Source organism: Staurois parvus, unplaced genomic scaffold (genome assembly GCF_062004578.1).
Source record: "Staurois parvus isolate SC_StPar_1 unplaced genomic scaffold, SC_StPar_1.0 ptg000689l, whole genome shotgun sequence".
NCBI classification, from domain to species: Eukaryota; Metazoa; Chordata; class Amphibia; order Anura; family Ranidae; genus Staurois; species Staurois parvus.
In genome coordinates, this window is record NW_028318485.1 from 707289 (window position 1) to 726912 (window position 19624).

Below are 19624 nucleotides of genomic sequence, written 5' to 3' on the forward strand. Positions count from 1 at the left end.
GCCCGTCGTTGAAAGCTTTGTGGATAACAAGCCTGAACTGGAGTCCAGGAAAGCTGGCGTAGACCAGGCTTGTTGGGAATCAGTTGTTCAGGCAAACACCTGCAGCCACCTTTATTTCTGGGCTAGATTCACAGAGCCTTGAAAGGGGGAATTTTGCATCCCTTAGGACATTTCCTCTCTCTAGGCCAGTGAGCACTCCGGCAGATGGGCATAAAGATTACCTTATCTGCAGCTCAACAACAAGGACAAAGCTACCGCCCGAACAGGGACTTGAACCCTCAGATTAAAAGTCTGATGCTCTACCGACTGAGCTATCCTGGCTCTGAAAGCTCCACCTCCAAAACAGTCCAATCTGCTTGAAACTTCACTTTTATGGCAGAAAAAGACCATGCGCCCAAAAGAAAGAGGAGATGTGTGCCTGAATGCACATGTATTTGGCTCACTCCGGATGGCCAATCGTCCTCTCCCATTCCATTTTTTAGGACAGCTTGCAACCATGCAGATAGGGTCCAGTCTGGTAGAGATGGAGAACGCTGAAAGTTTCTGGCTTAGTGTAACTTATAGGTCAATGCTCTTTCACTGGAAACAAGGGCCTTGCAAAAAACACACCGGCCAAACTGGTTCCTTAACCCTGGACCAACACGCTTCCAGTATTCTTCCTAATTGACTGGGTTACAAATAAAGAAAGTTCACCTTTAGCCTCATGATGCCAGGTCTAGCAGAGAAAAAGCAAGGAAAAATTTAATGAGGTAGAGTCCACTCTGGATTAAAGGCAAGTGGGGGGGAACGAGCATGACGTGGCAATCACATATTGTTCTACTCAGCAGGCTGCGTGATGACACAAAAGATCTCTATAGTGTCCCCGGCCCCGTGACCCGCTTCCTCAACTCTAACACATCTCAGTCTGCATCTTAGAAGCCATTGCTTTTCTGCTGTTTCAAACATATTGCTCAGTCTCCTGAGAGACTCTCAAAAATTGCCAGTGCTGACTGTATTTCAAGTCATCACAGCGGGGTATTGGGATTAGTTTTCAATTAGCAATAATCACGCCTCAGGTGGATCTCATTGGCTATGATACTGCCACTGCGCAAAGCTAACCAAATCAGTGTCTGCCAATTTCTGCCCATCCTTGGAGGAGGTATTGACATTGAGGTGACACACAAAAGTGTCATCCAGTGGGCCGCTGAGCATTCTGGGACTTGGCATGCTAATGTGACAGAGAAGACGCCTAAGCTGGCATTGTTTGCATTTGAAAGGACTAAGGAGAATGTCAAGTTTTGGGGCCTAGATGTCAAATGGCTTTCTCCCACAGCAGTTCTCAAAGGCCACTGAATGCATATGGTCCGACGGCTGCACTGTTGGGGAAAAAAAAGCCAAGGTGGAAAGCTTTGGGCCCGTCGTTGAAAGCTTTGTGGATAACAAGCCTGAACTGGAGTCCAGGAAAGCTGGCGTAGACCAGGCTTGTTGGGAATCAGTTGTTCAGGCAAACACCTGCAGCCACCTTTATTTCTGGGCTAGATTCACAGAGCCTTGAAAGGGGGAATTTTGCATCCCTTAGGACATTTTCTCTCTCTAGGCCAGTGAGCACTCCGGCAGATGGGCATAAAGATTACCTTATCCGCAGCTCAACAACAAGGACAAAGCTATCACCCGAACAGGGACTTGAACCCTGGACCCTCAGATTAAAAGTCTGATGCTCTACCGACTGAGCTATCCGGGCTCTGAAAGCTCCACCTCCAAAACAGTCCAATCTGCTTGAAACTTCACTTTTATGGCAGAAAAAGACCATGCGCCCAAAAGAAAGAGGAGATGTGTGCCTGAATGCACAAGTATTTGGCTCACTCCGGCTGGCCAATCGTCCTCTCCCATTCCATTTTTTAGGACAGCTTGCAACCATGCAGATAGGGTCCAGTCTGGTAGAGATGGAGAACGCTGAAAGTTTCTGGCTTAGTGTAACTTATAGGTCAATGCTCTTTCACTGGAAACAAGGGCCTTGCAAAAAACACACCGGCCAAACTGGTTCCTTAACCCTGGACCAACACGCTTCCAGTATTCTTCCTAATTGACTGGGTTACAGATAAAGAAAGTTCACCTTTAGCCTCATGATGCCAGGTCTAGCAGAGAAAAAGCAAGGAAAAATTGAATGAGGTAGAGTCCACTCTGGATTAAAGGCAAGTGGGGGGGAACGAGCATGACGTGGCAATCACATATTGTTCTACTCAGCAGGCTGCGTGATGACACAAAAGATCTCTATAGTGTCCCCGGCCCCGTGACCCGCTTCCTCAACTCTAACACATCTCAGTCTGCATCTTAGAAGCCATTGCTTTTCTGCTGTTTCAAACATATTGCTCAGTCTCCTGAGAGACTCTCAAAAATTGCCAGTGCTGACTGTATTTCAAGTCATCACAGCGGGGTATTGGGATTAGTTTTCAATTAGCAATAATCACGCCTCAGGTGGACCTCATTGGCTATGATACTGCCACTGCGCAAAGCTAACCAAATCAGTGTCTGCCAATTTCTGCCCATCCTTGGAGGAGGTATTGACATTGAGGTGAGACACAAAAGTGTCATCCAGTGGGCCGCTGAGCATTCTGGGACTTGGCATGCTAATGTGACAGAGAAGACGCCTAAGCTGGCATTGTTTGCATTTGAAAGGACTAAGGAGAATGTCAAGTTTTGGGGCCTAGATGTCAAATGGCTTTCTCCCACAGCAGTTCTCAAAGGCCACTGAATGCATATGGTCCGACGGCTGCACTGTTGGGGAAAAAAAAGCCAAGGTGGAAAGCTTTGGGCCCGTCGTTGAAAGCTTTGTGGATAACAAGCCTGAACTGGAGTCCAGGAAAGCTGGCGTAGACCAGGCTTGTTGGGAATCAGTTGTTCAGGCAAACACCTGCAGCCACCTTTATTTCTGGGCTAGATTCACAGAGCCTTGAAAGGGGGAATTTTGCATCCCTTAGGACATTTTCTCTCTCTAGGCCAGTGAGCACTCCGGCAGATGGGCATAAAGATTACCTTATCCGCAGCTCAACAACAAGGACAAAGCTACCGCCCGAACAGGGACTTGAACCCTGGACCCTCAGATTAAAAGTCTGATGCTCTACCAACTGAGCTATCCGGGCTCTGAAAGCTCCACCTCCAAAACAGTCCAATCTGCTTGAAACTTCACTTTTATGGCAGAAAAAGACCATGCGCCCAAAAGAAAGAGGAGATGTGTGCCTGAATGCACAAGTATTTGGCTCACTCCGGCTGGCCAATCGTCCTCTCCCATTCCATTTTTTAGGACAGCTTGCAACCATGCAGATAGGGTCCAGTCTGGTAGAGATGGAGAACGCTGAAAGTTTCTGGCTTAGTGTAACTTATAGGTCAATGCTCTTTCACTGGAAACAAGGGCCTTGCAAAAAACACACCGGCCAAACTGGTTCCTTAACCCTGGACCAACACGCTTCCAGTATTCTTCCTAATTGACTGGGTTACAGATAAAGAAAGTTCACCTTTAGCCTCATGATGCCAGGTCTAGCAGAGAAAAAGCAAGGAAAAATTGAATGAGGTAGAGTCCACTCTGGATTAAAGGCAAGTGGGGGGGAACGAGCATGACGTGGCAATCACATATTGTTCTACTCAGCAGGCTGCGTGATGACACAAAAGATCTCTATAGTGTCCCCGGCCCCGTGACCCGCTTCCTGAACTCTAACACATCTCAGTCTGCATCTTAGAAGCCATTGCTTTTCTGCTGTTTCAAACATATTGCTCAGTCTCCTGAGAGACTCTCAAAAATTGCCAGTGCTGACTGTATTTCAAGTCATCACAGCGGGGTATTGGGATTAGTTTTCAATTAGCAATAATCACGCCTCAGGTGGACCTCATTGGCTATGATACTGCCACTGCGCAAAGCTAACCAAATCAGTGTCTGCCAATTTCTGCCCATCCTTGGAGGAGGTATTGACATTGAGGTGACACACAAAAGTGTCATCCAGTGGGCCGCTGAGCATTCTGGGACTTGGCATGCTAATGTGACAGAGAAGACGCCTAAGCTGGCATTGTTTGCATTTGAAAGGACTAAGGAGAATGTCAAGTTTTGGGCCTAGATGTCAAATGGCTTTCTCCCACAGCAGTTCTCAAAGGCCACTGAATGCATATGGTCCGACGGCTGCACTGTTGGGGAAAAAAAAGCCAAGGTGGAAAGCTTTGGGCCCGTCGTTGAAAGCTTTGTGGATAACAAGCCTGAACTGGAGTCCAGGAAAGCTGGCGTAGACCAGGCTTGTTGGGAATCAGTTGTTCAGGCAAACACCTGCAGCCACCTTTATTTCTGGGCTAGATTCACAGAGCCTTGAAAGGGGGAATTTTGCATCCCTTAGGACATTTCCTCTCTCTAGGCCAGTGAGCACTCCGGCAGATGGGCATAAAGATTACCTTATCCGCAGCTCAACAACAAGGACAAAGCTACCGCCCGAACAGGGACTTGAACCCTGGACCCTCAGATTAAAAGTCTGATGCTCTACCGACTGAGCTATCCGGGCTCTGAAAGCTCCACCTCCAAAACAGTCCAATCTGCTTGAAACTTCACTTTTATGGCAGAAAAAGACCATGCGCCCAAAAGAAAGAGGAGATGTGTGCCTGAATGAACAAGTATTTGGCTCACTCCGGCTGGCCAATCGTCCTCTCCCATTCCATTTTTTAGGACAGCTTGCAACCATGCAGATAGGGTCCAGTCTGGTAGAGATGGAGAACGCTGAAAGTTTCTGGCTTAGTGTAACTTATAGGTCAATGCTCTTTCACTGGAAACAAGGGCCTTGCAAAAAACACACCGGCCAAACTGGTTCCTTAACCCTGGACCAACACGCATCCAGTATTCTTCCTAATTTACTGGGTTACAGATAAAGAAAGTTCACCTTTAGCCTCATGATGCCAGGTCTAGCAGAGAAAAAGCAAGGAAAAATTGAATGAGGTAGAGTCCACTCTGGATTAAAGGCAAGTGGGGGGGAACGAGCATGACGTGGCAATCACATATTGTTCTACTCAGCAGGCTGCGTGATGACACAAAAGATCTCTATAGTGTCCCCGGCCCCGTGACCCGCTTCCTCAACTCTAACACATCTCAGTCTGCATCTTAGAAGCCATTGCTTTTCTGCTGTTTCAAACATATTGCTCAGTCTCCTGAGAGACTCTCAAAAATTGCCAGTGCTGACTGTATTTCAAGTCATCACAGCGGGGTATTGGGATTAGTTTTCAATTAGCAATAATCACGCCTCAGGTGGACCTCATTGGCTATGATACTGCCACTGCGCAAAGCTAACCAAATCAGTGTCTGCCAATTTCTGCCCATCCTTGGAGGAGGTATTGACATTGAGGTGAGACACAAAAGTGTCATCCAGTGGGCCGCTGAGCATTCTGGGACTTGGCATGCTAATGTGACAGAGAAGACGCCTAAGCTGGCATTGTTTGCATTTGAAAGGACTAAGGAGAATGTCAAGTTTTGGGCCTAGATGTCAAATGGCTTTCTCCCACAGCAGTTCTCAAAGGCCACTGAATGCATATGGTCCGACGGCTGCACTGTTGGGGAAAAAAAAGCCAAGGTGGAAAGCTTTGGGCCCGTCGTTGAAAGCTTTGTGGATAACAAGCCTGAACTGGAGTCCAGGAAAGCTGGCGTAGACCAGGCTTGTTGGGAATCAGTTGTTCAGGCAAACACCTGCAGCCACCTTTATTTCTGGGCTAGATTCACAGAGCCTTGAAAGGGGGAATTTTGCATCCCTTAGGACATTTCCTCTCTCTAGGCCTGTGAGCACTCCGGCAGATGGGCATAAAGATTACCTTATCCGCAGCTCAACAACAAGGACAAAGCTACCGCCCGAACAGGGACTTGAACCCTGGACCCTCAGATTAAAAGTCTGATGCTCTACCGACTGAGCTATCCGGGCTCTGAAACCTCCAAGACAGTTCAATCTGCTTGAAACTTCACTTTTAAGGCAGAAAAAGACCATTCGGCCAAAAGAAAGAGGAGATGTGTGCCTGAATGCACAAGTATTTGGCTCACTCCGGCTGGCCAATCGTCCTCTCCCATTCCATTTTTTAGGACAGCTTGCAACCATGCAGATAGGGTCCAGTCTGGTAGAGATGGAGAACGCTGAAAGTTTCTGGCTTAGTGTAACTTATAGGTCAATGCTCTTTCACTGGAAACAAGGGCCTTGCAAAAAACACACCGGCCAAACTGGTTCCTTAACCCTGGACCAACACGCTTCCAGTATTCTTCCTAATTGACTGGGTTACAAATAAAGAAAGTTCACCTTTTGCCTCATGATGCCAGGTCTAGCAGAGAAAAAGCAAGGAAAAATTGAATGAGGTAGAGTCCACTCTGGATTAAAGGCAAGTGGGGGGGAACGAGCATGACGTGGCAATCACATATTGTTCTACTCAGCAGGCTGCGTGATGACACAAAAGATCTCTATAGTGTCCCCGGCCCCGTGACCCGCTTCCTCAACTCTAACACATCTCAGTCTGCATCTTAGAAGCCATTGCTTTTCTGCTGTTTCAAACATATTGCTCAGTCTCCTGAGAGACTCTCAAAAATTGCCAGTGCTGACTGTATTTCAAGTCATCACAGCGGGGTATTGGGATTAGTTTTCAATTAGCAATAATCACGCCTCAGGTGGACCTCATTGGCTATGATACTGCCACTGCGCAAAGCTAACCAAATCAGTGTCTGCCAATTTCTGCCCATCCTTGGAGGAGGTATTGACATTGAGGTGAGACACAAAAGTGTCATCCAGTGGGCCGCTGAGCATTCTGGGACTTGGCATGCTAATGTGACAGAGAAGACGCCTAAGCTGGCATTGTTTGCATTTGAAAGGACTAAGGAGAATGTCAAGTTTTGGGGCCTAGATGTCAAATGGCTTTCTCCCACAGCAGTTCTCAAAGGCCACTGAATGCATATGGTCCGACGGCTGCACTGTTGGGGAAAAAAAAGCCAAGGTGGAAAGCTTTGGGCCCGTCGTTGAAAGCTTTGTGGATAACAAGCCTGAACTGGAGTCCAGGAAAGCTGGCGTAGACCAGGCTTGTTGGGAATCAGTTGTTCAGGCAAACACCTGCAGCCACCTTTATTTCTGGGCTAGATTCACAGAGCCTTGAAAGGGGGAATTTTGCATCCCTTAGGACAATTCCTCTCTCTAGGCCAGTGAGCACTCCGGCAGATGGGCATAAAGATTACCTTATCCGCAGCTCAACAACAAGGACAAAGCTACCGCCCAAACAGGGACTTGAATCCTGGACCCTCAGATTAAAAGTCTGATGCTCTACCGACTGAGCTATCCGGGCTCTGAAAGCTCCACCTCCAAAACAGTCCAATCTGCTTGAAACTTCACTTTTATGGCAGAAAAAGACCATGCGCCCAAAAGAAAGAGGAGATGTGTGCCTGAATGCACAAGTATTTGGCTCACTCCGGCTGGCCAATCGTCCTCTCCCATTCCATTTTTTAGGACAGCTTGCAACCATGCAGATAGGGTCCAGTCTGGTAGAGATGGAGAACGCTGAAAGTTTCTGGCTTAGTGTAACTTATAGGTCAATGCTCTTTCACTGGAAACAAGGGCCTTGCAAAAAACACACCGGCCAAACTGGTTCCTTAACCCTGGACCAACACGCTTCCAGTATTCTTCCTAATTGACTGGGTTACAAATAAAGAAAGTTCACCTTTAGCCTCATGATGCCAGGTCTAGCAGAGAAAAAGCAAGGAAAAATTTAATGAGGTAGAGTCCACTCTGGATTAAAGGCAAGTGGGGGGGAACGAGCATGACGTGGCAATCACATATTGTTCTACTCAGCAGGCTGCGTGATGACACAAAAGATCTCTATAGTGTCCCCGGCCCCGTGACCCGCTTCCTCAACTCTAACACATCTCAGTCTGCATCTTAGAAGCCATTGCTTTTCTGCTGTTTCAAACATATTGCTCAGTCTCCTGAGAGACTCTCAAAAATTGCCAGTGCTGACTGTATTTCAAGTCATCACAGCGGGGTATTGGGATTAGTTTTCAATTAGCAATAATCACGCCTCAGGTGGACCTCATTGGCTATGATACTGCCACTGCGCAAAGCTAACCAAATCAGTGTCTGCCAATTTCTGCCCATCCTTGGAGGAGGTATTGACATTGAGGTGAGACACAAAAGTGTCATCCAGTGGGCCGCTGAGCATTCTGGGACTTGGCATGCTAATATGACAGAGAAGACGCCTAAGCTGGCATTGTTTGCATTTGAAAGGACTAAGGAGAATGTCAAGTTTTGGGGCCTAGATGTCAAATGGCTTTCTCCCACAGCAGTTCTCAAAGGCCACTGAATGCATATGGTCCGACGGCTGCACTGTTGGGGAAAAAAAAGCCAAGGTGGAAAGCTTTGTGGATAACAAGCCTGCACTGGAGTCCAGGAAAGCTGGCGTAGACCAGGCTTGTTGGGAATCAGTTGTTCAGGCAAACACCTGCAGCCACCTTTATTTCTGGGCTAGATTCACAGAGCCTTGAAAGGGGGAATTTTGCATCCCTTAGGACATTTCCTCTCTCTAGGCCAGTGAGCACTCCGGCAGATGGGCATAAAGATTACCTTATCCGCAGCTCAACAACAAGGACAAAGCTACCGCCCGAACAGGGACTTGAACCCTGGACCCTCAGATTAAAAGTCTGATGCTCTACCGACTGAGCTATCCGGGCTCTGAAAGCTCCACCTCCAAAACAGTCCAATCTGCTTGAAACTTCACTTTTATGGCAGAAAAAGACCATGCGCCCAAAAGAAAGAGGAGATGTGTGCCTGAATGCACAAGTATTTGGCTCACTCCGGCTGGCCAATCGTCCTCTCCCATTCCATTTTTTAGGACAGCTTGCAACCATGCAGATAGGGTCCAGTCTGGTAGAGATGGAGAACGCTGAAAGTTTCTGGCTTAGTGTAACTTATAGGTCAATGCTCTTTCACTGGAAACAAGGGCCTTGCAAAAAACACACCGGCCAAACTGGTTCCTTAACCCTGGACCAACACGCTTCCAGTATTCTTCCTAATTGACTGGGTTACAAATAAAGAAAGTTCACCTTTAGCCTCATGATGCCAGGTCTAGCAGAGAAAAAGCAAGGAAAAATTTAATGAGGTAGAGTCCACTCTGGATTAAAGGCAAGTGGGGGGGAACGAGCATGACGTGGCAATCACATATTGTTCTACTCAGCAGGCTGCGTGATGACACAAAAGATCTCTATAGTGTCCCCGGCCCCGTGACCCGCTTCCTCAACTCTAACACATCTCAGTCTGCATCTTAGAAGCCATTGCTTTTCTGCTGTTTCAAACATATTGCTCAGTCTCCTGAGAGACTCTCAAAAATTGCCAGTGCTGACTGTATTTCAAGTCATCACAGCGGGGTATTGGGATTAGTTTTCAATTAGCAATAATCACGCCTCAGGTGGACCTCATTGGCTATGATACTGCCACTGCGCAAAGCTAACCAAATCAGTGTCTGCCAATTTCTGCCCATCCTTGGAAGAGGTATTGACATTGAGGTGAGACACAAAAGTGTCATCCAGTGGGCCGCTGAGCATTCTGGGACTTGGCATGCTAATGTGACAGAGAAGACGCCTAAGCTGGCATTGTTTGCATTTGAAAGGACTAAGGAGAATGTCAAGTTTTGGGCCTAGATGTCAAATGGCTTTCTCCCACAGCAGTTCTCAAAGGCCACTGAATGCATATGGTCCGACGGCTGCACTGTTGGGGAAAAAAAAGCCAAGGTGGAAAGCTTTGGGCCCGTCGTTGAAAGCTTTGTGGATAACAAGCCTGAACTGGAGTCCAGGAAAGCTGGCGTAGACCAGGCTTGTTGGGAATCAGTTGTTCAGGCAAACACCTGCAGCCACCTTTATTTCTGGGCTAGATTCACAGAGCCTTGAAAGGGGGAATTTTGCATCCCTTAGGACATTTCCTCTCTCTAGGCCAGTGAGCACTCCGGCAGATGGGCATAAAGATTACCTTATCCACAGCTCAACAACAAGGACAAAGCTATCGCCCGAACAGTGACTTGAACCTCAGATTAAAAGTCTGATGCTCTACCGACTGAGCTATCCGGGCTCTGAAAGCTCCTCCTCCAAAACAGTCCAATCTGCTTGAAACTTCACTTTTATGGCAGAAAAAGACCATGCGCCCAAAAGAAAGAGGAGATGTGTGCCTGAATGCACAAGTATTTGGCTCACTCCGGCTGGCCAATCGTCCTCTCCCATTCCATTTTTTAGGACAGCTTGCAACCATGCAGATAGGGTCCAGTCTGGTAGAGATGGAGAACGCTGAAAGTTTCTGGCTTAGTGTAACTTATAGGTCAATGCTCTTTCACTGGAAACAAGGGCCTTGCAAAAAACACACCGGCCAAACTGGTTCCTTAACCCTGGACCAACACGCTTCCAGTATTCTTCCTAATTGACTGGGTTACAAATAAAGAAAGTTCACCTTTAGCCTCATGATGCCAGGTCTAGCAGAGAAAAAGCAAGGAAAAATTTAATGAGGTAGAGTCCACTCTGGATTAAAGGCAAGTGGGGGGGAACGAGCATGACGTGGCAATCACATATTGTTCTACTCAGCAGGCTGCGTGATGACACAAAAGATCTCTATAGTGTCCCCGGCCCCGTGACCCGCTTCCTCAACTCTAACACATCTCAGTCTGCATCTTAGAAGCCATTGCTTTTCTGCTGTTTCAAACATATTGCTCAGTCTCCTGAGAGACTCTCAAAAATTGCCAGTGCTGACTGTATTTCAAGTCATCACAGCGGGGTATTGGGATTAGTTTTCAATTAGCAATAATCACGCCTCAGGTGGACCTCATTGGCTATGATACTGCCACTGCGCAAAGCTAACCAAATCAGTGTCTGCCAATTTCTGCCCATCCTTGGAGGAGGTATTGACATTGAGGTGACACACAAAAGTGTCATCCAGTGGGCCGCTGAGCATTCTGGGACTTGGCATGCTAATGTGACAGAGAAGACGCCTAAGCTGGCATTGTTTGCATTTGAAAGGACTAAGGAGAATGTCAAGTTTTGGGGCCTAGATGTCAAATGTCAAATGGCTTTCTCCCACAGCAGTTCTCAAAGGCCACTGAATGCATATGGTCCGACGGCTGCACTGTTGGGGAAAAAAAAGCCAAGGTGGAAAGCTTTGGGCCCGTCGTTGAAAGCTTTGTGGATAACAAGCCTGAACTGGAGTCCAGGAAAGCTGGCGTAGACCAGGCTTGTTGGGAATCAGTTGTTCAGGCAAACACCTGCAGCCACCTTTATTTCTGGGCTAGATTCACAGAGCCTTGAAAGGGGGAATTTTGCATCCCTTAGGACATTTCCTCTCTCTAGGCCAGTGAGCACTCCGGCAGATGGGCATAAAGATTACCTTATCCGCAGCTCAACAACAAGGACAAAGCTACCGCCCGAACAGGGACTTGAACCCTGGACCCTCAGATTAAAAGTCTGATGCTCTACCGACTGAGCTATCCGGGCTCTGAAACCTCCAAAACAGTCCAATCTGCTTGAAACTTCACTTTTATGGCAGAAAAAGACCATTCGGCCAAAAGAAAGAGGAGATGTGTGCCTGAATGCACAAGTATTTGGCTCACTCCGGCTGGCCAATCGTCCTCTCCCATTCCATTTTTTAGGACAGCTTGCAACCATGCAGATAGGGTCCAGTCTGGTAGAGATGGAGAACGCTGAAAGTTTCTGGCTTAGTGTAACTTATAGGTCAATGCTCTTTCACTGGAAACAAGGGCCTTGCAAAAAACACACCGGCCAAACTGGTTCCTTAACCCTGGACCAACACGCTTCCAGTATTCTTCCTAATTGACTGGGTTACAAATAAAGAAAGTTCACCTTTAGCCTCATGATGCCAGGTCTAGCAGAGAAAAAGCAAGGAAAAATTGAATGAGGTAGAGTCCACTCTGGATTAAAGGCAAGTGGGGGGGAAGGAGCATGACGTGGCAATCACATATTGTTCTACTCAGCAGGCTGCGTGATGACACAAAAGATCTCTATAGTGTCCCCGGCCCCGTGACCCGCTTCCTCAACTCTAACACATCTCAGTCTGCATCTTAGAAGCCATTGCTTTTCTGCTGTTTCAAACATATTGCTCAGTCTCCTGAGAGACTCTCAAAAATTGCCAGTGCTGACTGTATTTCAAGTCATCACAGCGGGGTATTGGGATTAGTTTTCAATTAGCAATAATCACGCCTCAGGTGGACCTCATTGGCTATGATACTGCCACTGCGCAAAGCTAACCAAATCAGTGTCTGCCAATTTCTGCCCATCCTTGGAGGAGGTATTGACATTGAGGTGAGACACAAAAGTGTCATCCAGTGGGCCGCTGAGCATTCTGGGACTTGGCATGCTAATGTGACAGAGAAGACGCCTAAGCTGGCATTGTTTGCATTTGAAAGGACTAAGGAGAATGTCAAGTTTTGGGGCCTAGATGTCAAATGTCAAATGGCTTTCTCCCACAGCAGTTCTCAAAGGCCACTGAATGCATATGGTCCGACGGCTGCACTGTTGGGGAAAAAAAAGCCAAGGTGGAAAGCTTTGGGCCCGTCGTTGAAAGCTTTGTGGATAACAAGCCTGAACTGGAGTCCAGGAAAGCTGGCGTAGACCAGGCTTGTTGGGAATCAGTTGTTCAGGCAAACACCTGCAGCCACCTTTATTTCTGGGCTAGATTCACAGAGCCTTGAAAGGGGGAATTTTGCATCCCTTAGGACATTTCCTCTCTCTAGGCCAGTGAGCACTCCGGCAGATGGGCATAAAGATTACCTTATCCGCAGCTCAACAACAAGGACAAAGCTACCGCCCGAACAGGGACTTGAACCTCAGATTAAAAGTCTGATGCTCTACCGACTGAGCTATCCGGGCTCTGAAAGCTCCACCTCCAAAACAGTCCAATCTGCTTGAAACTTCACTTTTATGGCAGAAAAAGACCATGCGCCCAAAAGAAAGAGGAGATGTGTGCCTGAATGCACAAGTATTTGGCTCACTCCGGCTGGCCAATCGTCCTCTCCCATTCCATTTTTTAGGACAGCTTGCAACCATGCAGATAGGGTCCAGTCTGGTAGAGATGGAGAACGCTGAAAGTTTCTGGCTTAGTGTAACTTATAGGTCAATGCTCTTTCACTGGAAACAAGGGCCTTGCAAAAAACACACCGGCCAAACTGGTTCCTTAACCCTGGACCAACACGCTTCCAGTATTCTTCCTAATTGACTGGGTTACAAATAAAGAAAGTTCACCTTTAGCCTCATGATGCCAGGTCTAGCAGAGAAAAAGCAAGGAAAAATTGAATGAGGTAGAGTCCACTCTGGATTAAAGGCAAGTGGGGGGGAACGAGCATGACGTGGCAATCACATATTGTTCTACTCAGCAGGCTGCGTGATGACACAAAAGATCTCTATAGTGTCCCCGGCCCCGTGACCCGCTTCCTCAACTCTAACACATCTCAGTCTGCATCTTAGAAGCCATTGCTTTTCTGCTGTTTCAAACATATTGCTCAGTCTCCTGAGAGACTCTCAAAAATTGCCAGTGCTGACTGTATTTCAAGTCATCACAGCGGGGTATTGGGATTAGTTTTCAATTAGCAATAATCACGCCTCAGGTGGACCTCATTGGCTATGATACTGCCACTGCGCAAAGCTAACCAAATCAGTGTCTGCCAATTTCTGCCCATCCTTGGAGGAGGTATTGACATTGAGGTGAGACACAAAAGTGTCATCCAGTGGGCCGCTGAGCATTCTGGGACTTGGCATGCTAATGTGACAGAGAAGACGCCTAAGCTGGCATTGTTTGCATTTGAAAGGACTAAGGAGAATGTCAAGTTTTGGGGCCTAGATGTCAAATGTCAAATGGCTTTCTCCCACAGCAGTTCTCAAAGGCCACTGAATGCATATGGTCCGACGGCTGCACTGTTGGGGAAAAAAAAGCCAAGGTGGAAAGCTTTGGGCCCGTCGTTGAAAGCTTTGTGGATAACAAGCCTGAACTGGAGTCCAGGAAAGCTGGCGTAGACCAGGCTTGTTGGGAATCAGTTGTTCAGGCAAACACCTGCAGCCACCTTTATTTCTGGGCTAGATTCACAGAGCCTTGAAAGGGGGAATTTTGCATCCCTTAGGACATTTCCTCTCTCTAGGCCAGTGAGCACTCCGGCAGATGGGCATAAAGATTACCTTATCCGCAGCTCAACAACAAGGACAAAGCTACCGCCCGAACAGGGACTTGAACCCTGGACCCTCAGATTAAAAGTCTGATGCTCTACCGACTGAGCTATCCGGGCTCTGAAAGCTCCACCTCCAAAACAGTCCAATCTGCTTGAAACTTCACTTTTATGGCAGAAAAAGACCATGCGCCCAAAAGAAAGAGGAGATGTGTGCCTGAATGCACAAGTATTTGGCTCACTCCGGCTGGCCAATCGTCCTCTCCCATTCCATTTTTTAGGACAGCTTGCAACCATGCAGATAGGGTCCAGTCTGGTAGAGATGGAGAACGCTGAAAGTTTCTGGCTTAGTGTAACTTATAGGTCAATGCTCTTTCACTGGAAACAAGGGCCTTGCAAAAAACACACCGGCCAAACTGGTTCCTTAACCCTGGACCAACACGCTTCCAGTATTCTTCCTAATTGACTGGGTTACAGATAAAGAAAGTTCACCTTTAGCCTCATGATGCCAGGTCTAGCAGAGAAAAAGCAAGGAAAAATTTAATGAGGTAGAGTCCACTCTGGATTAAAGGCAAGTGGGGGGGAACGAGCATGACGTGGCAATCACATATTGTTCTACTCAGCAGGCTGCGTGATGACACAAAAGATCTCTATAGTGTCCCCGGCCCCGTGACCCGCTTCCTCAACTCTAACACATCTCAGTCTGCATCTTAGAAGCCATTGCTTTTCTGCTGTTTCAAACATATTGCTCAGTCTCCTGAGAGACTCTCAAAAATTGCCAGTGCTGACTGTATTTCAAGTCATCACAGCGGGGTATTGGGATTAGTTTTCAATTAGCAATAATCACGCCTCAGGTGGACCTCATTGGCTATGATACTGCCACTGCGCAAAGCTAACCAAATCAGTGTCTGCCAATTTCTGCCCATCCTTGGAGGAGGTATTGACATTGAGGTGAGACACAAAAGTGTCATCCAGTGGGCCGCTGAGCATTCTGGGACTTGGCATGCTAATGTGACAGAGAAGACGCCTAAGCTGACATTGTTTGCATTTGAAAGGACTAAGGAGAATGTCAAGTTTTGGGCCTAGATGTCAAATGGCTTTCTCCCACAGCAGTTCTCAAAGGCCACTGAATGCATATGGTCCGACGGCTGCACTGTTGGGGAAAAAAAAGCCAAGGTGGAAAGCTTTGGGCCCGTCGTTGAAAGCTTTGTGGATAACAAGCCTGAACTGGAGTCCAGGAAAGCTGGCGTAGACCAGGCTTGTTGGGAATCAGTTGTTCAGGCAAACACCTGCAGCCACCTTTATTTCTGGGCTAGATTCACAGAGCCTTGAAAGGGGGAATTTTGCATCCCTTAGGACATTTCCTCTCTCTAGGCCTGTGAGCACTCCGGCAGATGGGCATAAAGATTACCTTATCCGCAGCTCAACAACAAGGACAAAGCTACCGCCCGAACAGGGACTTGAACCCTGGACCCTCAGATTAAAAGTCTGATGCTCTACCGACTGAGCTATCCGGGCTCTGAAACCTCCAAAACAGTCCAATCTGCTTGAAACTTCACTTTTATGGCAGAAAAAGACCATTCGGCCAAAAGAAAGAGGAGATGTGTGCCTGAATGCACAAGTATTTGGCTCACTCCGGCTGGCCAATCGTCCTCTCCCATTCCATTTTTTAGGACAGCTTGCAACCATGCAGATAGGGTCCAGTCTGGTAGAGATGGAGAACGCTGAAAGTTTCTGGCTTAGTGTAACTTATAGGTCAATGCTCTTTCACTGAAAACAAGGGCCTTGCAAAAAACACACCGGCCAAACTGGTTCCTTAACCCTGGACCAACACGCTTCCAGTATTCTTCCTAATTGACTGGGTTACAAATAAAGAAAGTTCACCTTTAGCCTCATGATGCCAGGTCTAGCAGAGAAAAAGCAAGGAAAAATTTAATGAGGTAGAGTCCACTCTGGATTAAAGGCAAGTGGGGGGGAACGAGCATGACGTGGCAATCACATATTGTTCTACTCAGCAGGCTGCGTGATGACACAAAAGATCTCTATAGTGTCCCCGGCCCCGTTTCCTCAACTCTAACACATCTCAGTCTGCATCTTAGAAGGCATTGCTTTTCTGCTGTTTCAAACATATTGCTCAGTCTCCTGAGAGACTCTCAAAAATTGCCAGTGCTGACTGTATTTCAAGTCATCACAGCGGGGTATTGGGATTAGTTTTCAATTAGCAATAATCACGCCTCAGGTGGACCTCATTGGCTATGATACTGCCACTGCGCAAAGCTAACCAAATCAGTGTCTGCCAATTTCTGCCCATCCTTGGAGGAGGTATTGACATTGAGGTGAGACACAAAAGTGTCATCCAGTGGGCCGCTGAGCATTCTGGGACTTGGCATGCTAATGTGACAGAGAAGACGCCTAAGCTGGCATTGTTTGCATTTGAAAGGACTAAGGAGAATGTCAAGTTTTGGGGACTAGATGTCAAATGGCTTTCTCCCACAGCAGTTCTCAAAGGCCACTGAATGCATATGGTCCGACGGCTGCACTGTTGGGGAAAAAAAAGCCAAGGTGGAAAGCTTTGGGCCCGTCGTTGAAAGCTTTGTGGATAACAAGCCTGAACTGGAGTCCAGGAAAGCTGGCGTAGACCAGGCTTGTTGGGAATCAGTTGTTCAGGCAAACACCTGCAGCCACCTTTATTTCTGGGCTAGATTCACAGAGCCTTGAAAGGGGGAATTTTGCATCCCTTAGGACATTTCCTCTCTCTAGGCCAGTGAGCACTCCGGCAGATGGGCATAAAGATTACCTTATCCGCAGCTCAACAACAAGGACAAAGCTACCGCCCGAACAGGGACTTGAACCTTGGACCCTCAGATTAAAAGTCTGATGCTCTACCGACTGAGCTATCCGGGCTCTGAAACCTCCAAAACAGTCCAATCTGCTTGAAACTTCACTTTTATGGCAGAAAAAGACCATTCGGCCAAAAGAAAGAGGAGATGTGTGCCTGAATGCACAAGTATTTGGCTCACTCCGGCTGGCCAATCGTCCTCTCCCATTCCATTTTTTAGGACAGCTTGCAACCATGCAGATAGGGTCCAGTCTGGTAGAGATGGAGAACGCTGAAAGTTTCTGGCTTAGTGTAACTTATAGGTCAATGCTCTTTCACTGAAAACAAGGGCCTTGCAAAAAACACACCGGCCAAACTGGTTCCTTAACCCTGGACCAACACGCTTCCAGTATTCTTCCTAATTGACTGGGTTACAAATAAAGAAAGTTCACCTTTAGCCTCATGATGCCAGGTCTAGCAGAGAAAAAGCAAGGAAAAATTTAATGAGGTAGAGTCCACTCTGGATTAAAGGCAAGTGGGGGGGAACGAGCATGACGTGGCAATCACATATTGTTCTACTCAGCAGGCTGCGTGATGACACAAAAGATCTCTATAGTGTCCCCGGCCCCATGACCCGCTTCCTCAACTCTAACACATCTCAGTCTGCATCTTAGAAGCCATTGCTTTTCTGCTGTTTCAAACATATTGCTCAGTCTCCTGAGAGACTCTCAAAAATTGCCAGTGCTGACTGTATTTCAAGTCATCACAGCGGGGTATTGGGATTAGTTTTCAATTAGCAATAATCACGCCTCAGGTGGACCTCATTGGCTATGATACTGCCACTGCGCAAAGCTAACTAAATCAGTGTCTGCCAATTTCTGCCCATCCTTGGAGGAGGTATTGACATTGAGGTGAGACACAAAAGTGTCATCCAGTGGGCCGCTGAGCATTCTGGGACTTGGCATGCTAATGTGACAGAGAAGACGCCTAAGCTGGCATTGTTTGCATTTGAAAGGACTAAGGAGAATGTCAAGTTTTGGGCCTAGATGTCAAATGGCTTTCTCCCACAGCAGTTCTCAAAGGCCACTGAATGCATATGGTCCGACGGCTGCACTGTTGGGGAAAAAAAAGCCAAGGTGGAAAGCTTTGGGCCCGTTGTTGAAAGCTTTGTGGATAACAAGCCTGAACTGGAGTCCAGGAAAGCTGGCGTAGACCAGGCTTGTTGGGAATCAGTTGTTCAGGCAAACACCTGCAGCCACCTTTATTTCTGGGCTAGATTCACAGAGCCTTGAAAGGGGGAATTTTGCATCCCTTAGGACATTTCCTCTCTCTAGGCCTGTGAGCACTCCGGCAGATGGGCATAAAGATTACCTTATCCGCAGCTCAACAACAAGGACAAAGCTACCGCCCGAACAGGGACTTGAACCCTGGACCCTCAGATTAAAAGTCTGATGCTCTACCGACTGAGCTATCCGGGCTCTGAAAGCTCCACCTCCAAAACAGTCCAATCTGCTTGAAACTTCACTTTTATGGCAGAAAAAGACCATGCGCCCAAAAGAAAGAGGAGATGTGTGCCTGAATGCACAAGTATTTGGCTCACTCCGGCTGGCCAATCGTCCTCTCCCATTCCATTTTTTAGGACAGCTTGCAACCATGCAGATAGGGTCCAGTCTGGTAGAGATGGAGAACGCTGAAAGTTTCTGGCTTAGTGTAACTTATAGGTCAATGCTCTTTCACTGAAAACAAGGGCCTTGCAAAAAACACACCGGCCAAACTGGTTCCTTAACCCTGGACCAACACGCTTCCAGTATTCTTCCTAATTGACTGGGTTACAAATAAAGAAAGTTCACCTTTAGCCTCATGATGCCAGGTCTAGCAGAGAAAAAGCAAGGAAAAATTTAATGAGGTAGAGTCCACTCTGGATTAAAGGCAAGTGGGGGGGAACGAGCATGACGTGGCAATCACATATTGTTCTACTCAGCAGGCTGCGTGATGACACAAAAGATCTCTATAGTGTCCCCGGCCCCATGACCCGCTTCCTCAACTCTAACACATCTCAGTCTGCATCTTAGAAGCCATTGCTTTTCTGCTGTTTCAAACATATTGCTCAGTCTCCTGAGAGACTCTCAAAAATTGCCAGTGCTGACTGTATTTCAAGTCATCACAGCGGGGTATTGGGATTAGTTTTCAATTAGCAATAATCACGCCTCAGGTGGACCTCATTGGCTATGATACTGCCACTGCGCAAAGCTAACTAAATCAGTGTCTGCCAATTTCTGCCCATCCTTGGAGGAGGTATTGACATTGAGGTGAGACACAAAAGTGTCATCCAGTGGGCCGCTGAGCATTCTGGGACTTGGCATGCTAATGTGACAGAGAAGACGCCTAAGCTGGCATTGTTTGCATTTGAAAGGACTAAGGAGAATGTCAAGTTTTGGGGCCTAGATGTCAAATGGCTTTCTCCCACAGCAGTTCTCAAAGGCCACTGAATGCATATGGTCCGACGGCTGCACTGTTGGGGAAAAAAAAGCCAAGGTGGAAAGCTTTGGGCCCGTCGTTGAAAGCTTTGTGGATAACAAGCCTGAACTGGAGTCCAGGAAAGCTGGCGTAGACCAGGCTTGTTGGGAATCAGTTGTTCAGGCAAAC

General features: G+C 47.4%; 23 non-coding genes across 23 annotated transcripts; all 23 read right to left on the reverse strand.

Moving 5' to 3' along the window:
* Nucleotides 1-954: 954 nt before the first annotated feature.
* LOC149447106 (U4 spliceosomal RNA) lies at nucleotides 955-1095 on the reverse strand. Its single transcript, XR_016306186.1, has one exon. It is a non-coding gene; the product is annotated as a U4 spliceosomal RNA (small nuclear RNA).
* Nucleotides 1096-1647: 552 nt separating this feature from the next.
* On the reverse strand, nucleotides 1648-1720 carry TRNAK-UUU (transfer RNA lysine (anticodon UUU)). The gene has a single exon. It is a non-coding gene; the product is annotated as a tRNA-Lys (tRNA).
* A 633-nt stretch (nucleotides 1721-2353) lies between these two features.
* Nucleotides 2354-2494, reverse strand: LOC149447108 (U4 spliceosomal RNA). Its single transcript, XR_016305996.1, has one exon. It is a non-coding gene; the product is annotated as a U4 spliceosomal RNA (small nuclear RNA).
* Nucleotides 2495-3046: 552 nt separating this feature from the next.
* TRNAK-UUU (transfer RNA lysine (anticodon UUU)) lies at nucleotides 3047-3119 on the reverse strand. Its single transcript has one exon. It is a non-coding gene; the product is annotated as a tRNA-Lys (tRNA).
* Nucleotides 3120-3752: 633 nt separating this feature from the next.
* On the reverse strand, nucleotides 3753-3893 carry LOC149447110 (U4 spliceosomal RNA). The gene has a single exon (XR_016305998.1). It is a non-coding gene; the product is annotated as a U4 spliceosomal RNA (small nuclear RNA).
* Nucleotides 3894-4444: 551 nt separating this feature from the next.
* On the reverse strand, nucleotides 4445-4517 carry TRNAK-UUU (transfer RNA lysine (anticodon UUU)). Its single transcript has one exon. It is a non-coding gene; the product is annotated as a tRNA-Lys (tRNA).
* Nucleotides 4518-5150: 633 nt separating this feature from the next.
* On the reverse strand, nucleotides 5151-5291 carry LOC149447112 (U4 spliceosomal RNA). The gene has a single exon (XR_016305999.1). It is a non-coding gene; the product is annotated as a U4 spliceosomal RNA (small nuclear RNA).
* Nucleotides 5292-5842: 551 nt separating this feature from the next.
* Nucleotides 5843-5915, reverse strand: TRNAK-UUU (transfer RNA lysine (anticodon UUU)). Its single transcript has one exon. It is a non-coding gene; the product is annotated as a tRNA-Lys (tRNA).
* Nucleotides 5916-6542: 627 nt separating this feature from the next.
* LOC149447114 (U4 spliceosomal RNA) lies at nucleotides 6543-6683 on the reverse strand. The gene has a single exon (XR_016306000.1). It is a non-coding gene; the product is annotated as a U4 spliceosomal RNA (small nuclear RNA).
* A 1258-nt stretch (nucleotides 6684-7941) lies between these two features.
* LOC149447115 (U4 spliceosomal RNA) lies at nucleotides 7942-8082 on the reverse strand. Its single transcript, XR_016306001.1, has one exon. It is a non-coding gene; the product is annotated as a U4 spliceosomal RNA (small nuclear RNA).
* Nucleotides 8083-8613: 531 nt separating this feature from the next.
* TRNAK-UUU (transfer RNA lysine (anticodon UUU)) lies at nucleotides 8614-8686 on the reverse strand. Its single transcript has one exon. It is a non-coding gene; the product is annotated as a tRNA-Lys (tRNA).
* A 633-nt stretch (nucleotides 8687-9319) lies between these two features.
* On the reverse strand, nucleotides 9320-9460 carry LOC149447117 (U4 spliceosomal RNA). The gene has a single exon (XR_016306002.1). It is a non-coding gene; the product is annotated as a U4 spliceosomal RNA (small nuclear RNA).
* Nucleotides 9461-10709: 1249 nt separating this feature from the next.
* On the reverse strand, nucleotides 10710-10850 carry LOC149447118 (U4 spliceosomal RNA). Its single transcript, XR_016306003.1, has one exon. It is a non-coding gene; the product is annotated as a U4 spliceosomal RNA (small nuclear RNA).
* Nucleotides 10851-11409: 559 nt separating this feature from the next.
* On the reverse strand, nucleotides 11410-11482 carry TRNAK-UUU (transfer RNA lysine (anticodon UUU)). The gene has a single exon. It is a non-coding gene; the product is annotated as a tRNA-Lys (tRNA).
* Nucleotides 11483-12109: 627 nt separating this feature from the next.
* On the reverse strand, nucleotides 12110-12250 carry LOC149447120 (U4 spliceosomal RNA). The gene has a single exon (XR_016306004.1). It is a non-coding gene; the product is annotated as a U4 spliceosomal RNA (small nuclear RNA).
* A 1257-nt stretch (nucleotides 12251-13507) lies between these two features.
* Nucleotides 13508-13648, reverse strand: LOC149447121 (U4 spliceosomal RNA). The gene has a single exon (XR_016306005.1). It is a non-coding gene; the product is annotated as a U4 spliceosomal RNA (small nuclear RNA).
* A 559-nt stretch (nucleotides 13649-14207) lies between these two features.
* On the reverse strand, nucleotides 14208-14280 carry TRNAK-UUU (transfer RNA lysine (anticodon UUU)). The gene has a single exon. It is a non-coding gene; the product is annotated as a tRNA-Lys (tRNA).
* Nucleotides 14281-14913: 633 nt separating this feature from the next.
* Nucleotides 14914-15054, reverse strand: LOC149447123 (U4 spliceosomal RNA). The gene has a single exon (XR_016306006.1). It is a non-coding gene; the product is annotated as a U4 spliceosomal RNA (small nuclear RNA).
* A 551-nt stretch (nucleotides 15055-15605) lies between these two features.
* On the reverse strand, nucleotides 15606-15678 carry TRNAK-UUU (transfer RNA lysine (anticodon UUU)). Its single transcript has one exon. It is a non-coding gene; the product is annotated as a tRNA-Lys (tRNA).
* Nucleotides 15679-16298: 620 nt separating this feature from the next.
* On the reverse strand, nucleotides 16299-16439 carry LOC149447125 (U4 spliceosomal RNA). The gene has a single exon (XR_016306007.1). It is a non-coding gene; the product is annotated as a U4 spliceosomal RNA (small nuclear RNA).
* Nucleotides 16440-17691: 1252 nt separating this feature from the next.
* On the reverse strand, nucleotides 17692-17832 carry LOC149447126 (U4 spliceosomal RNA). Its single transcript, XR_016306009.1, has one exon. It is a non-coding gene; the product is annotated as a U4 spliceosomal RNA (small nuclear RNA).
* A 551-nt stretch (nucleotides 17833-18383) lies between these two features.
* On the reverse strand, nucleotides 18384-18456 carry TRNAK-UUU (transfer RNA lysine (anticodon UUU)). The gene has a single exon. It is a non-coding gene; the product is annotated as a tRNA-Lys (tRNA).
* A 633-nt stretch (nucleotides 18457-19089) lies between these two features.
* LOC149447128 (U4 spliceosomal RNA) lies at nucleotides 19090-19230 on the reverse strand. The gene has a single exon (XR_016306010.1). It is a non-coding gene; the product is annotated as a U4 spliceosomal RNA (small nuclear RNA).
* Nucleotides 19231-19624: the final 394 nt, after the last annotated feature.